Genomic DNA, 15,139 nt, shown 5'->3' with positions numbered 1-15,139 from the left:
ACTAGCTATACATAGCGGTAAACACCGATTAACTTTATTCATCAATGATTTGAACGCTTGTATGGCTCATTCCGCTAACTCATTGGATGTTGGTACGGTGCTGGCCTAACATGGCAACACCATTTGATTTGGCAAAGTTTTGAAACTCCTCCGCTGTAAATGATGTGCCATTGTCTGACACTAAGGGCTGAATTCTCCGGCCGCGCTGGTCTAAAAGCTGAAAATTCCTGCCTGACCGTCAATGGCGTGTCACATTCTCCGCAACCCGCCCGCTAAAATTCCATAGGCGGGCGGGATGGGAGAATTCTGACCTAAGACTTCTGGGATGTGATGGATGGCAAAAATCAATTTGTCAATAGTGGCTGTGGGCATTGTGAACTTTAGAGTTCATCAATTGGACATCCAACCATTTAGAATGCGCATCAACTAAGATGAGAAACCGATGTCCCAAGAATGGCCCTGTGAGATCTATATGTATTCTTGCCCATGGCCTATCTGGCCACTCCGAAGGATGCATATTCACTGGTGGCAGCAATGCCTGGTGGGCCTCACAACTAGAGCAGTGGTTGACTACTCTTTTGATTTCTTTAACGTTGCCCAGCCACCAAACATAACTTGAGGCAAGTGCTTCCATCCTGCTTTGCCCTGGATGTGCGTCCTGCAATTCCTGTAATAAATGTTGTCTTCCTTGGGGTAGCATTATAACATGAGCCCCCCCACAACAATATGCCATCCACACGTTATCCCTGTTCTTCTCTGGCAAGTTTTAAGTAGGTCTGACTTATCATACTGCCATCCTTGCATCGCCATCTTCTCAACCTTTCATAACACTGGGTCTTTTTTGTTCAAGTTTTTGTGTTTAGCTGAGACTGGCAAAGTCTCTTATCAGGTGCAGTGCCAGTAGTATTTCTTGTTTGGTGGTGAAGGTACTGTTAGCGGCAAGAGCAAGCAGCTGAATGCTTCCACATTTGATATCTGTGTCCCTGGGCGATGCTGAAGCATGTACCTGTGTGTGTGCTATCAATGGAGCCCATCTCTGTACCCTTGCAGAGGCAATTGGCGGCATTGCTTTATCCGCTCAGAATAAACCTAACAACAGTTTGTGATCTGATGCACAAGTTATTGCTAAACTTCCTTTATCTATCTGGAAATACTTTTTTTCTGCATCTGATAATGTTCTCGATGCAAAGGCAATTGGCCTTTCTACTCCATCAGGCGTCCTGTGGGACAAAACTGCTCCCACTCCATACGGTGATCGCATGTAACTACCAACGGCTTGGTTCGGATCAAAATGCACCAACAGTGCCGAAGATCCTGCTTTACTGAGGTAAATGCTTCTTTTTGTTCCTCTCCCCATTCCAACACTGATGCTTCTTTAAAAGCTGGTGAAGTGGGGCTAAGATTGTGGACACATTTTGTAAGAATCTACCATAATAATTCACTATTCCTATGAATGACTTCAACTCTGATACGTTTTTTGGCTGTGGAACATCCTTAATGGCTTTAACTTTATCTTCTAAAGGATGTAAACCTTTAGCGTCTACCCTGAACCCCAAATACCTAACTTCATCCACCTGGAAGGTGCATTTCTCTCATTTCAAATGGACACCCACTTCTTCAAGTCTTCTCAAAATTTCCTCTAAGTTTGGTCTGTGTTCCTCAGGTTAGGCTTCTGTAATTAAGGCATCATCTAGATAAACCACTATGTTAGGGATGCCCTGTAATAAACTTTCCATCGTACAATGGAAAATGGCACAGGCTGATGAGACTCCAAAAATAACTGTGTATGCTGGTATAACCCCTTGTGGGTGTGGTAATAACTAACCTCTGGGAATCTTCATCCAACTCCAGCTGCTGGTAGGTATGACTAAGGTCTAACTCGGTGTACTTTAGGCCCCCGGTGAGTTTGGTGCAGAGGTCCCCAATTCTAGGAATGTGGTATCTGTCCATCTGAGCTCCTCGATTCACAGTTGGTTATAATCCCCACAAATTGTTACAGTACAATCCAGTTTGAGGAGAGGGACTCTGGTCACAGCCCATTCAGAGAATTGTACCGGTTTTATATTGCCTCAATCTTCCAATCTCCCAAACTCAACTTCAACATTATGATGAAATACAGAGGGCACTGGGTGGGCCTGAAATAATTCAGGTGTTGCATCAGGATTCAGATAAATTTTGGCGTTCGCCTCCCTTATCCATCCTAGCTCCTTTTGGAAAACCTTGGAATATTTACACAGCAATTCCTGAAAACCTCTGTTTAGGTTTAATATTTCCAACCAATTTACTTTTATCTGCTTGAGACAATCTCAGCCCATTAAGCAAGGCCTGTGACCTTCAATGACCAGGACAGGTAGCTGCATCATTTGGTTCCTGTAGGGCACAGTAGATGTTGCTGATCCTATCATGTTCAATGTCTCTCCTATATATGTAGACAATATGGCTCCTGACTCACCTCGGTCTCAATGGTTGGAGGTCTTTTTGAAGGTAACAAAATGCCTGTTCCCTTATGATTGTGGCCGTGGCTCCTATGTCGACTTCCATTTAAGAGATCTGCCATTTACCATCAAGGCTAATTCTGAAGACGGCACCTTATTTAGTTGGAGCTGGTTTGGGGTATCCAACTTGGGTCCCTTTTCACAGTTATCTTACAGTTATAAAGGGTCTGAACTGAATACATGACTACTCTCCACCCCTCCTTGGCTCCAACTGAGGTTCTTCCCTGACACTGGACACATGCCCTTGTACCCGATTAGTTTGGCCTCTCGCTTATATGTGGCCGTCGGGGATCGCTCCCTTAAAGGGGTCACCAAGTCACCCACATCATCCTAACTTGGACATATACTGGTTGTTTCTTCAATATGGCTGAGTCAAAATCCTGAAACCATTTACTTAATGTCATTCACCTTATGGTCTGAAGCAGCTCAAGAATGGCGGCCCACCACAATATTCTCAAAGACAACTTGGATGGGCAATAAATGGTAGGCTTGCCAATAACACCCACATGCTGAGAATTAATTTAGAAATACAAAATGTTTGAACAAATGTAAGATGTGTGTGTGTGTGTCTAAGAAAAAGGGTAATACTTGTGGTTTTTTAATTTTTCCCTTTTCCCTTTAGTGGAGATGCTGGCTTTGGACTGGGGTGCCCCCCACTCCACCCCCAGGCAAAGTTGGAATCTGTGGGATGCAGGGTATTTCATTTATTTCCCGGACCTGATGGAGGCTTTTAATATTTTGAGAGGATTGGATATGGTACAATTAAAGAAGATGTTTCCACTTGTGGACAAGACGTGTACTAGGGTGGTCAGTGAGCCACGCACCTGATCTTAGAAATCTTAGAAACCCTACAGCACAGAAAGAGGCCATTCGGCCCATCGAGTCTGCACTGACCACAATCCCACCCAGGCCCTACCCCCATATCCCTACATATTTACCCACTAATCCCTCTAACCTACGCATCCCAGGACACTAAGGGCAATTTTAGCATGGCCAATCAACCTAACCCACACGTCTTTGGACTGTGGGAGGAAACTGGAGCACCTGGAGGAAACCCACGCAGACACGAGGAGAATGTGCAAACTCCACACAGACAGTGACCCAAGCCGGGAATCGAACCCAGGTCCCTGGAGCTGTAAAGCAGCAGTGCTAACCACTGTGCTACCGTGCCGCCCATTGATGAAGGAGCAGTGCTCCGAAAGCTCATGATTCCAAATAAACCTGTTGGACTTTAACCTGGTGTTGTGAGACTTCTTACTGTGCCTTTAGTGAAGAAACCACTGTACAGTTAAGCAGAACTTCAATTTTAAAATTCTCATTCTTGTTTTAAATCCCTCTATGGCCTTTCCCCTCCCAAGGAGTAACCACCACCAGCCCAACAACCCTCCAAGATCTCTGTCATTCTTCAATTCTGGCCTCCTGTGCATTCCCAGATTCAACCCTCTGCCATTGGCAGGTGTGGGTTCAGTACATACTGCTGTTACCTCTGAATTGCAAGGTCAAGATTCAAGTCCACTCCAGAGATTTAAGCATCAGGTTGACGCTTCAGTGCAACAGAGAAGGAATGCAGAACTGTCAGGATTTTGTCAGCTTCTGGATGAGCTGTTTAAACAAGACCGTGGCTACCATTTCAGATAAGACCATAAGACATAGGAGCAGAATTAGGCCACTCGGCCCATCGAGTCTGCCCCGCCATTCAATCATGGTTGATATTTTTCTCATCCCCGTTCTCCTGATCCCCTTATTAATCAAGAACCTATCTATCTCTGTCTTAAAGATACTCAATGACCTGGCCTCCACAGCCTTCTGCGGCAATGTGTTCCACAGATTCACCACTCTCTGGCTGAAGAAATTCCTCCTTATCTCTGTTTCAAAGGATCGTCCCTTTAGCCTGAGGTTGTGTCCTCCAGTTCTAGTTTTTCCTACTAGTGGAAACATTCTCTCCACGTCCACTCTATCCAGGCCTCGCAGTATCCTGTAAGCTTCAATAAGATGGGCACAAAGCATAAGACCATAAGACCATAAGACCATAAGACATAGGAGCGGAAGTAAGGCCATTCGGCCCATCGAGTCCACTCCACCATTCAATCATGGTTGATTTCAACTCCATTTACCCGCTCTCTCCCCATAGCCCTTTATTCCTCGAGAAATCAAGAATTTATCAATTTCTGTCTTGAAGACGCTCAACGTCTCGGCCTCCACAGCCCTCTGTGGCAATGAATTCCACAGACCCACCACTCTCTGGCTGAAGAAATTTCTCCTCATCTCTGTTCTAAAGTGACTCCCTTTTATTCTAAGGCTGTGCCCCCGCGTCCTAGTCTCCCCTGTTAATGGAAACAACTTCCCTACGTCCATCCTATCTAAGCCGTTCATTATCTTGTAAGTTTCTATCAGATCTCCCCTCAACCTCCTAAACTCCAATGAATATAATCCCACGATCCTCAGACGTTCATCGTATGTCAGGCCTACCATTCCTGGGATCATCCGTGTGAATCTCCGCTGGACCCGCTCCAGTGCCAGTATGTCCTTCCTGAGGTGTGGGGCCCAAAATTGCTCACAGTACTCCAAATGGGGCCTAACCAGTGCTTTATAAAGCCTCAGAAGTACATCCCTGCTTTTGTATTCCAAGCCTCTTGAGATAAATGACAACATTACATTTGCTTTCTTAATTACGGACTCAACCTGCAAGTGACACTAATCCCATGGAGAGCAGGCAAGTTTGCCCTGGCTTCCTGGACTAATGTTCGTGTCTCAACCCACGTCACTAAAATTTATCATCTAATTCTTATCACATTGCTGTTTCTGAGATTTTGCTCTGTGCAAATTGGCAGTTGTGTTCCACTACATTACAATAGTGACTACACTTCAAAAGCTACCTAATTGGTTGGAAAGCAGTTTGCGGCATTTTGTGTGGGTGAGAGGTGCTGCAGAAATGCAAGTCTTTGTGTGTTGCAGAGATTCTGGGGCTTAAAGTTAGGCTCAAAAGGTGCATGTGGGAAGGCTGCCTGTGACTTTCCAAATGGCTGCCTAAAATGGGCAGGACACAGAGCTTTTCGCTGTAGCACTGGCAAGATCTAGTGCCCCCCACCCCCTTCCCCCAGGGCAGAATTGTAATCTGTGGGATGCAGGGCATTTTATTTATTTCCTGGACCTGATGGAGACTTTTAATATTTTGAAAGGATTGAATAGGGTAGAATTAGAGAGGATGTTTCCACATATGGACAAGACCTGTACTAGGGGTTATAAATGTAAGATTGTTACTGTTAAGATCCCTGTGGCGATCCATAAATCCAAAGAACCAGATTTTACTAAATTACCCCCATTTGAAATAATTACAAAACAATATTTCATTTTTTGTAACTTTTATTTTTAACACAAATCGGAGTCTGTCCAAATTATCAAGACAAATCACTTTTGGTACAAACTATCAATTACATATGGAATAGCAGATATAACAAAGATAGGTCTCGTGGACTTTCTAGGCAGTCCATCCTGTCTAAATGGCACCTATTTCAACCATAAAGCTCTTCCAAGCTCAGGCCTTTCTTGGGTAGAATTCCAACCCCTTTTCTTCAAGGCCTTAGCCAGTTCTCCACAGGCAACAGTTTCCGAGGAAACCTTGTTTGCGATAGGATCTTCAACGCTGGTGCACTTCTTTCCATAACCTTCTCAGCTGTCGGCTCCTGTCGGTTGTGGTAGCATGGATCTACCCGAACCACCTTTACCTTTGCATGGTATGGCTGATTCTGGACATTCGGTCACCTGAAAGTGAAACAGCAGCAGCAATCACAACAATGCTTTCTGACCATTCAGGAATGCAGCTCTCTGACTTGGTTTGGTGATCACCTTGGCTCTCCAACGCTTCCCTTCCCTCTTTCGTGCCTGTCTGTGACACTGCCTCAGTATTTTAAATTTATTTATGTTGGCACTGCTTCCAGGTCAATGATCGACCAGTTTTTCTTCTTAGACACAAAATATAGTTGATCTCTTTACAATTGGTTAAAAACTCTTAAGATTCCTTTTCAAACACTGAAAAAGAATTGTACAAACATTTTATAATAAATACAAATTTTACTTACTGTGTCCAGGTCAAAGGTCACTAATAAATCCAATAGGGAATTCAGCAGAAACTTCTTCACCTAGGAAGTAGTGAGAATGTAGAAGGTGTTACGACAAGGATTAGCTGAGATCAGTAGCATGGATGCATTTAGGGGGAAGATAGATAAATGTATGAGGGGAAAAGGGATACAATTATGTCTGTTTCTGTGTTGTGAACTCAATTTAAGAGAAATTTCAGGGCTAGTCTATAAGACGGAAATGTAACTTTATAGTGAAAGTATATGCTTCAAATTTCAAACCCATAAATAACAGTTTGATGTATTATTTCACATAGAACTGTGCAGCACAGAGGGAAGGCCTTTGACTTATTGTGCTGGTGCCAGTTCTTTGAAAGAGCTATCCAATTAGTTCCACTTCCTGTAGCTCTGCAATTTTCTCCTTTTAAAGTAGTTATTGAATTCCCTTTTGAAATAACATGAAGTTGTTCCAACAACCTTTCAGACAGTGTGTTCCGGGTTGTCATAACCGACTGCATAATTCTCATCTTCATTCTGGTCCTATTGCCAATTATCTTATCTCTGTTTCCCCTGGTCACTGATCTCCCTGCCACTGGAAATAGAGTAAACAAGGAGAAACCATCAAAACCCTTCATGATTTTGAACATACCTATTAATAGGTATGTTCAGGTATCTCCCCCTGCCCTTCCCTGTTCCGAAGAAAACAATCGTGACTTTTCAAGCCTCACCACATAGCTGAAGCCTCTCATCCCAAGTGTCATTCTAGTAAATCTCTGGCCCATCTCTGACTTTACTCCTTCCCAGTGGTTAGCACTGCTGTCTCACAACGCCAAGGACCTGGGTTCAATTCCGGCCACTGTCGGGTGACTGTCTATGTTGGAGTTTGCACATTCTCCCCATGTCTGCGTGGGTTTCCTCCCGGTGCTTCAGTTTCCTCCTACACTCCAAAGATATGCAGGTTAGGTGGATTGGCCATGCTAAATTGACCCTTAGTGTCAGGGGGATTAACAAGGTAAATACATGGGATTATGGGGGTAGGGTCTGGGTGGGATTGTTATCGGTGCAGACTTGATGGGCTGAATGGCCTCCTTCTGCACTGTAGGGATTCTATGATTCTAAAGTGTGGTACCTTGAATGTTCCTCCTAAGCGATTTGTAAAGATTTAACATAACTTCCTTTCTTTTATAATCTTTGCCTCTATTTATAAGCCAATGAACCCATAAGCTATTTTAATGGCCTTGTCAACTCGTCCTGCTACCCCCAAAGATTCCCTATGCCAATCCGTGATTGTGCATGCCCAAGTCATGAGTTGCAACAAAAGTGTTTATCTAGCATACAATTCCATTGCTGTTCTTGTACCACATTTAGCAGTAACACTTCAATGACACACTACCTACATGCACATTTGTTTGCACTTCATTTCATAAATTTCTTCCTGTGTAACTTGGCTGATAGAGACTCTTCCATTTCAGTTGTTCTAAATTTCTGACAGCTAATTAGTGAGAAAAATATTAAATATAATTCAAACTTATCAATTGAACTGGGTCATTTCTGAGAAAGGAAATGAACTAAATCACTCAGACCATTTTTATGAATTATTTTCTGTTGTTAATTTTCCTCCTTTTTAAAATAAGATTTCTATCACAGCTAAAAACGGAGGGAGCTCTGGAGGAGTACAAAGAAAGTAGGAAGGAACTGAAACGGGGAATTAGAAGGGCAAAAAGGGTCACAAAATGTCCTTGGCAGACAGGATTAAGGAGAATTCCAAGGCATTTTATTCATACGTTAGAAACAAAAGGGTTGTCAGGGAAAAAATCAGACCTCTCAGGGACAAAAGTGGGGAATTATGCTTGGAGCCCAAAGAAGTAGGGGAGATCCTAAATGAATACTTTACGTCGGTATTCACAAAGGAGAGGGATGTGTTGACTGGGAGTGTCTCGGAGGGGAGTGTTGAACCATTGGAGAAAATCTCCATTACAAGGGAGGAAGTGTTAGGTTTGTTAGAGAATATAAAGACTGACAAATCCCCAGGACCTGATGGAATCTATCCAAGGCTGCTCAGGGAGACGAGAGATGAAATCGCTGGGCCTCTCACGCAAATCTTTGTCTCGTTACTGGACGCAGGTGAGGTCCCAGAGGATTGGAGGATAGCTAATGTGGTCCCGTTATTTAAGAAGGGTAGGAAGGATAACCCGGGTAATTATAGGCCGGTGAGCTTGACGTCCGTGGTGGGGAAGTTGTTGGAGAAGATTCTTAGAGATAGGATGTATGCGCATTTAGAAAGGAATAAACTCATTAACGATAGTCAGCATGGTTTTGTGAGAGGGAGGTCATGCCTCACTAACCTGGTGGAGTTTTTTGAAGAAGTGACCAGAATGGTTGACGAGGGAAGGGCCGTGGATGTCGTCTATATGGACTTTAGTAAAGCGTTTGACAAAGTCCCTCATGGTAGGCTGGTGAAAAAGGTTGGATCTCATGGGATAAAGGGGGAGGTGGCTAGATGGGTGGAGAACTGGCTTGGTCACAGAAGACAGAGGGTGATAGTGGAAGGGTCATTTTCCGGCTGGAGGCCTGTGACTAGTGGTGTTCCGCAGGGCTCTGTATTGGGACCTCTGCTGTTTGTGATTTATATAAACGATCTGGAAGAAGGTGTAACTGGGGTGATCAGTAAGTTTGCGGACGACACAAAATTGGCAGGACTTGCAGATAGTGAGGAGCATTGTCAGAAGCTACAGAAGGATAGAGATAGGCTGGAAATTTGGGCAAAGAAATGGCAGAAAAGTTCAATCCTGATAAATGCGAAGTGATGCATTTTGGTAGAAATAATGTAGGGAGGAGCTATACGATAAATGGCAGAACCATAAAGGGTGTAGATACACAGAGGGACCTGGGTGTGCAAGTCCACAGATCCTTGAAGGTGACGTCACAGGTGGAGAAGGTGGTGAAGAAGGCATATGGCATGCTTGCCTTTATAGGACGGGGCATAGAGTATAAAAGTTGGGGTCTGATGTTGCAGATGTATAGAACGTTGGTTCGGCCGCATTTGGAATACTGCGTCCAGTTCTGGTCGCCACACTACCAGAAGGACGTGGAGGCTTTGGAGAGAGTGCATAGGAGGTTTACCAGGATGTTGCCTGGTATGGAGGGGCTTAGTTATGAGGAGAGATTGGGTAAACTGGGGTTGTTCTCTCTGGAAAGACGGAGGATGAGGGGAGACTTAATAGAGGTGTATAAAATTATGAAAGGCATAGATAGGGTGAACGGTGGGAAGCTTTTCCCCAGGTCGGTGGTGACGTTCACGAGGGGTCATAGGTTCAAGGTGAAGGGGGGGAGGTTTAACACAGATATCAGAAGGACGTATTTTACACAGAGGGTGGTGGGGGCCTGGAATGCGCTGCCAGGCAAGGTGGTGGAGGCGGACACACTGGGAACGTTTAAGACTTATCTAGAAAGCCATATGAACGGAGTGGGAATGGAGGGATACAAAAGAATGGTCGAGTTGGACCAGGGAGCGGCACGGGCTTGGAGGGCCGAAGGGCCTGTTCCTGTGCTGTATTGTTCTTTGTTCTTTGTATTACAAATGTTTTTTTTAAATTGTGCATTGAACATGATTATTACTGCTTATAAATTTGATTTGATTCATTATTGTCACATGTATTAGCATATAGTGAAAAGTATTGTTTCTTCCGCGCTATTTAGACAAAGCAAACCGTTCATAGAGAAGGAAAGAAGAGAGTGCAGAATGTAGTGTTACGGTCATAGCTAGCGTGTAGAGAAAGATAACTTAATGCAAGTTGTCATTTATGCATTTCATTAGCATCATTGAAGATTTATTCTGAATTGCTCTCAAAACCTTGACCTATAGTTATTTGTTTCACCAACGGCTTTCTGTCATCTGTAGGAAGATAACACAGTCTGAGCATGGGCAACATTTCACAACATGCACTGATAGGATTCTGATAATGAGAGTGCCTGGCCAGCAAGATTTATCTGACCAAAGATGTTAAAGGGTTTTTCAGATTAGAATCATAGAATCCCTACTGTTCAGAAGGAGGCCATTTGGCCCATCAAGTCTGCACTGCCCACAATCCCATCCAGGCCCTATCCCCATAATCCCATGCATTTACCTTGCTAGACCCCCTGACACTGGGGGATAATTTAGGATGGCCAATTCACCTCACCCGCACATCTTGGGACTGTTTGGATTGTTTTGAAGTTTTCCCTGTTGTCTTGAGAACAAACTAAATCATTTTTTCTGCTCATCTTTTAAGAGTTGATGTTTTTAACACATGACAATTTCAGTTAGATACAACTAAATATGAAAATAAATTCACTTTTAATCATTCTCTGGATATGAGCATAATCTGCAAGTGGAGGGTTCATTGTCTATCCCTGATTGCACTTGTAATTAGTGGTGGTGAGTCATTCCTTGAACCATGGTAGTCCATGTAGCGTAGGCGAGGTACAGTGCTGTTAAGTAGGGAGTTCCAGGATTTTGACCTAGCGACAGTGAAGGAACAACTATATATTTCCAGGTTAGGATTGTTAGAATTTGGTTTGATTTATTATTGCCACGTATTAGCATACAGTGTAAAATATTGTTTCTTATGCTATACAGACAGAGCATACTGTTCATAGAGAAAGAAACAAAAGTGTGCAGAATATAGTGTTACAGTCATAGCTAGGGTATAAAGAAAGATCAACTTAATGCAAGGGGAAATTGGAGTCAGTGGTGCTTTGATATGCCTACTGCCCTTATTGTTTTAGGCAGCAAAGGTTGTACATTTGGGAGGTATGGTTGAAGAAACCATGTCAAGTTGCTGCAGTGCATCTTGCACATAGTGCATATGGGAGTCATGGTGCGTTGGTGATGGAGAGAGTAAATGCTTAAGATGGTGGATGAGGTGCAAGTCAAGGAGGTTATTTTGTCCTGGACGATGTTGAGCTTTTTGAGTGTTGGTGCAGCTGTACTCATCCAGGCAAGCGGAGAATATTTAATCACATTCCTGACACAAATACTTTATGGAGTCAGGGTAAGTACTCACCACAGAATATCCATGCACGGACCTGTTCTTGGAACTGTAGAATTTATCTGGCTATATATAGCATGTAATACCTATTGCATATGGTACTTTTTACAAACTCAGGGTGTGCAAAAGTGCTTTATTACCAATTAAATGTTTTTGGAAGTATTCAAATATAGAGAAACAGCCAATTCATGTATAACTTCCACCAACAGCAATGCGACAATGATCAAATAGTCCATTTAAAGGGATATTGGTTGAGGGATAAGTATTGACATCAAGAAGAGCTCTCTTCCTATCCCAAGTAGTGCCAAGGGATCTTTAACTTTCATTTGAGAGGCAGGCAGGGCTTTGTTTTAAAGTTTAATGTTTTAACATAAGGCAGGATACTGAATTCAGACCAAGTATGAGGTGTCCTGCCATAAGTGTTTTGTTACTTAACAATTGCAAACTAAACTCGTTAATCAGTCCACCTTTCCGATAATTGGGAATGCTCATCTGTATGCAGGAGTGACAATCCAATTTGTAGTTGCTAAAACATTTATTGTTAGAACACAATGGCCCTCCTATTGGATGGTGAAATATAGGTCAAAAAGGACAATTCCTCATCCTATGGGACACTTTGAGATCCAAAAGGCCGACAATTTTGGATCCAAGACCATATTTCAAACTGCTTAAAAATTTTCAGGTATAAGCAGTTCTTTTTAAATTTGGCAACAGCAAGGGAGATACTGAGACACATTCAGATAATCAGAATGCCTGTATTGTATTCCAAAACAATTGCTGTTTACATAAGATTTGCTTGTACAGCAACAACAGGTATTTGAAACATAATTTGGGGTGGCACGGTAGCACAGTGGTTAGCACTGCTGCTTCACAGCCCCAGGAACCTGGGTTCGAATCCCGGCTTGGGTCGCTGTCTGTGTGGAGTTTGCACATTCTCCCCGTGTCTGCATGGGCTTCCTCCGGGTGCTCCGGTTTCCTCCCACAGTCCAAAGATGTGCGGGCTAGGTTGATTGGCCATTCTAAATTGCCCCTTAGTGTCCCGGGATGCATAGGTTAGAGGGGTTAGTGGGTAAATATGTAGGGATCTGTGGATAGGGCCTGGGTGGGATTGTGGTTGGTGCAGACCCGATGGGCCGAATGGCCTCTTTCTGCACTGTAGGATTCTATGATTCATAAATTTATTTTCTAGGAATTTGCTTCAACAAATTAAAATCATTCTTTACAAATTCTTCCATTGGAGAGTTTAGCTATCTCACCAGTGGTCAGATGGAAGCATGATTTTTTTTTAATTTATTCGTTCATGGGATGTGGGTATCGCAGGCTGGGCTAGAGTTATTGCCCACCCCAAATTGCCCTTCAACTGAGTGGCTTGCTCAGATATTTCAGAGGAGCATTTAAGAAACAACCATGTGGCTGTGGGTCTGGAGTCACATGTAGGCCAGATTGGGTAAGGACAGCATTCGTGAATCAGATGGGATTTTACAAAAATCGACAATGGTTTCATGGTCATCATTCATCTTTTAATTCTAGATATTTGTATTGAATTCAAATTTCACCACCTGCCATGGTGGGATTCGAACCCGGGACCCTTGGAGCATTACCCTAGCTCTCTGGATTACTCATCCAGTGACAATGCCACTATGCCACTGCCTCTCCTGATATTGAACTATTTTTAGTAGGTTTTTTGACATGAGCCCAACAATTATATTACATAGTACATATAGCACAGAAGGTGGCATTTATACTCCACATTAGTATCCTCCCATTCCATCTACCTAATATCAACCTTTCAACATATCTATTCCCTTTCCACTCATGTACTGTTGTTTTCTTTGTAGACCATCTAAGATATTTTTCTCGATTCCATCCTGTATGAGCAAATTCCACATTCTACCCATTGAGTAAAGACATTTCTTCTCTTTTCCTTATCAAATTTATTTGCAATAATGGGCTGAACTTTAAGGATCACCATGGACAGAAAAGCAGGCAGGGGGGGGTCTGTAAACCTAGGGTGCTGTGCTGTTAGTGGAGTGCCCACCCTTCACCCCAACAGCATTGGGGAAGCTTGGGTGAGTCACCTACTTGTGGCTCAGTTGAAGCCCTTAAGTGAGCATTAATTGCCCACTTAAGGGCCTCATCCCACCACTGCTCTATCAAGTTGCAGGAAAGGCTGGTGCTCAAAGTGAAGCTGGCAGGTTTAACGATATGGGCCGCTAGTCAATAAAGCGATGGTGAGGAGAGTGACGGTTGCCAACCCCAGTGTCCATCATTGACTGCTCCCCACTGTTTTGCCTCCTCATGTGCACCCTGTCCAACCCCACTCACCAGGTCTGCTAGCCTGACCCCAGTGAGATTCCAGATGGGTGTGAATGTCTGGGTCCATCACTGAATGCTATCTCCTTGACTGACCTGCAGCAGCAGCAATGGCAATCGCCCCTTCTGACACTGCTGGCATGCAGAGCCTTCCTGCTAGAGATGGATGGAAGTCTCACCTCCTACTAATCAAAATTGAGATGATTTTTGGGTGCAGGGGATTTGAGGAATATGCAGATACGGTGGGAAAGTGAAGCTGATGTAGTTGGGGCCTTTGTTTAATGTCTCCTCAATAGTACGATACTTCCTCAATGCTACAACTGGATGAGATGGTTTAGATTATGGGCTCAAGACCTGGAGTGGTAATTGAGCCTATAATTTGCTAACTCAGAGTCACACCATGGCTGACACCACTATATTACCTTCTGAATTCCTAGCTTAGAAGAGGGAATTCCTCCATTTCCCAAGAACTCAAAGCAGGACAAGCTGCCAAAGTGTAGATGGGCTCACCTCGATATTTACACTGGGATGTGGAGAGCCTGCATTGGAGTATGATCCAACCCTATCTTGTACTTATGGCCCCTAATTTTGAATTCTCCCACAACTGAAACATTCTCTCCAAAGCTCTCTTGGCAAACCATTCATAATTTTAACCACTTTTATTTGATCTCTTCCAAGCGTTCACCTTTCTAAAGAGAAATGCCCAATCTTTCCATTTTTCCAATAGCTGTAATCTTTTAATTCTGGTACCATCTTTGTAAAACCGTTTTTTGCAGTGCCCTTTATGTTGCTTTTATAGTATAAAGACCAGTGGTATATCTGGGTTTAATGTTTGGTCAGGTAGGTGGCAAATGGAGCATAATGTAGGGAAATGTGAAATTATCCACTTTGGTAGAAAGAATGGAACATCAAAAGATATGTCCACCCTTATTAAAGGGGGGGTTGGAGTAAAGGGCTGCAATCATATAGGGCTTTAATAAGATCACATTTAGAGTGGTGTGTACAGTTTTGGTCTCCTCACCCAGGAAAGGATACACTGAAGAGAGGTGCAATGAGGTTTACAAGTCTGATTTGTGAGATGAGAGCGCTATGACATGAGGAGAGATTGAATACGAGATGATCTAATTGCAACACATAAAATCCTTAGGTGGACTTGATGAAATAATTGCCAGGAGCCTGATTTCCCCCATCTGATGAGTTTTAAAACCAGGGTTATAGACTCAAG

The 15,139-nt window shown here is 43.4% G+C and overlaps 1 protein-coding gene across 1 annotated transcript in view; it reads left to right on the top strand.

The window, feature by feature from the left end:
• mgat4b (alpha-1,3-mannosyl-glycoprotein 4-beta-N-acetylglucosaminyltransferase B) overlaps positions 1-15,139 on the top strand; it is a 232,042-nt gene that overhangs the window by 162,558 nt on the left and 54,345 nt on the right. The gene's annotated exons all lie outside the window — the stretch shown is intronic.

This window comes from Mustelus asterias, chromosome 16 (assembly GCF_964213995.1).
Source record: "Mustelus asterias chromosome 16, sMusAst1.hap1.1, whole genome shotgun sequence".
NCBI classification, from domain to species: domain Eukaryota; kingdom Metazoa; phylum Chordata; class Chondrichthyes; order Carcharhiniformes; family Triakidae; genus Mustelus; species Mustelus asterias.
Note: the sequence above shows the minus strand (reverse complement) of the source record. Positions and strands in the feature narration are given on the sequence as shown.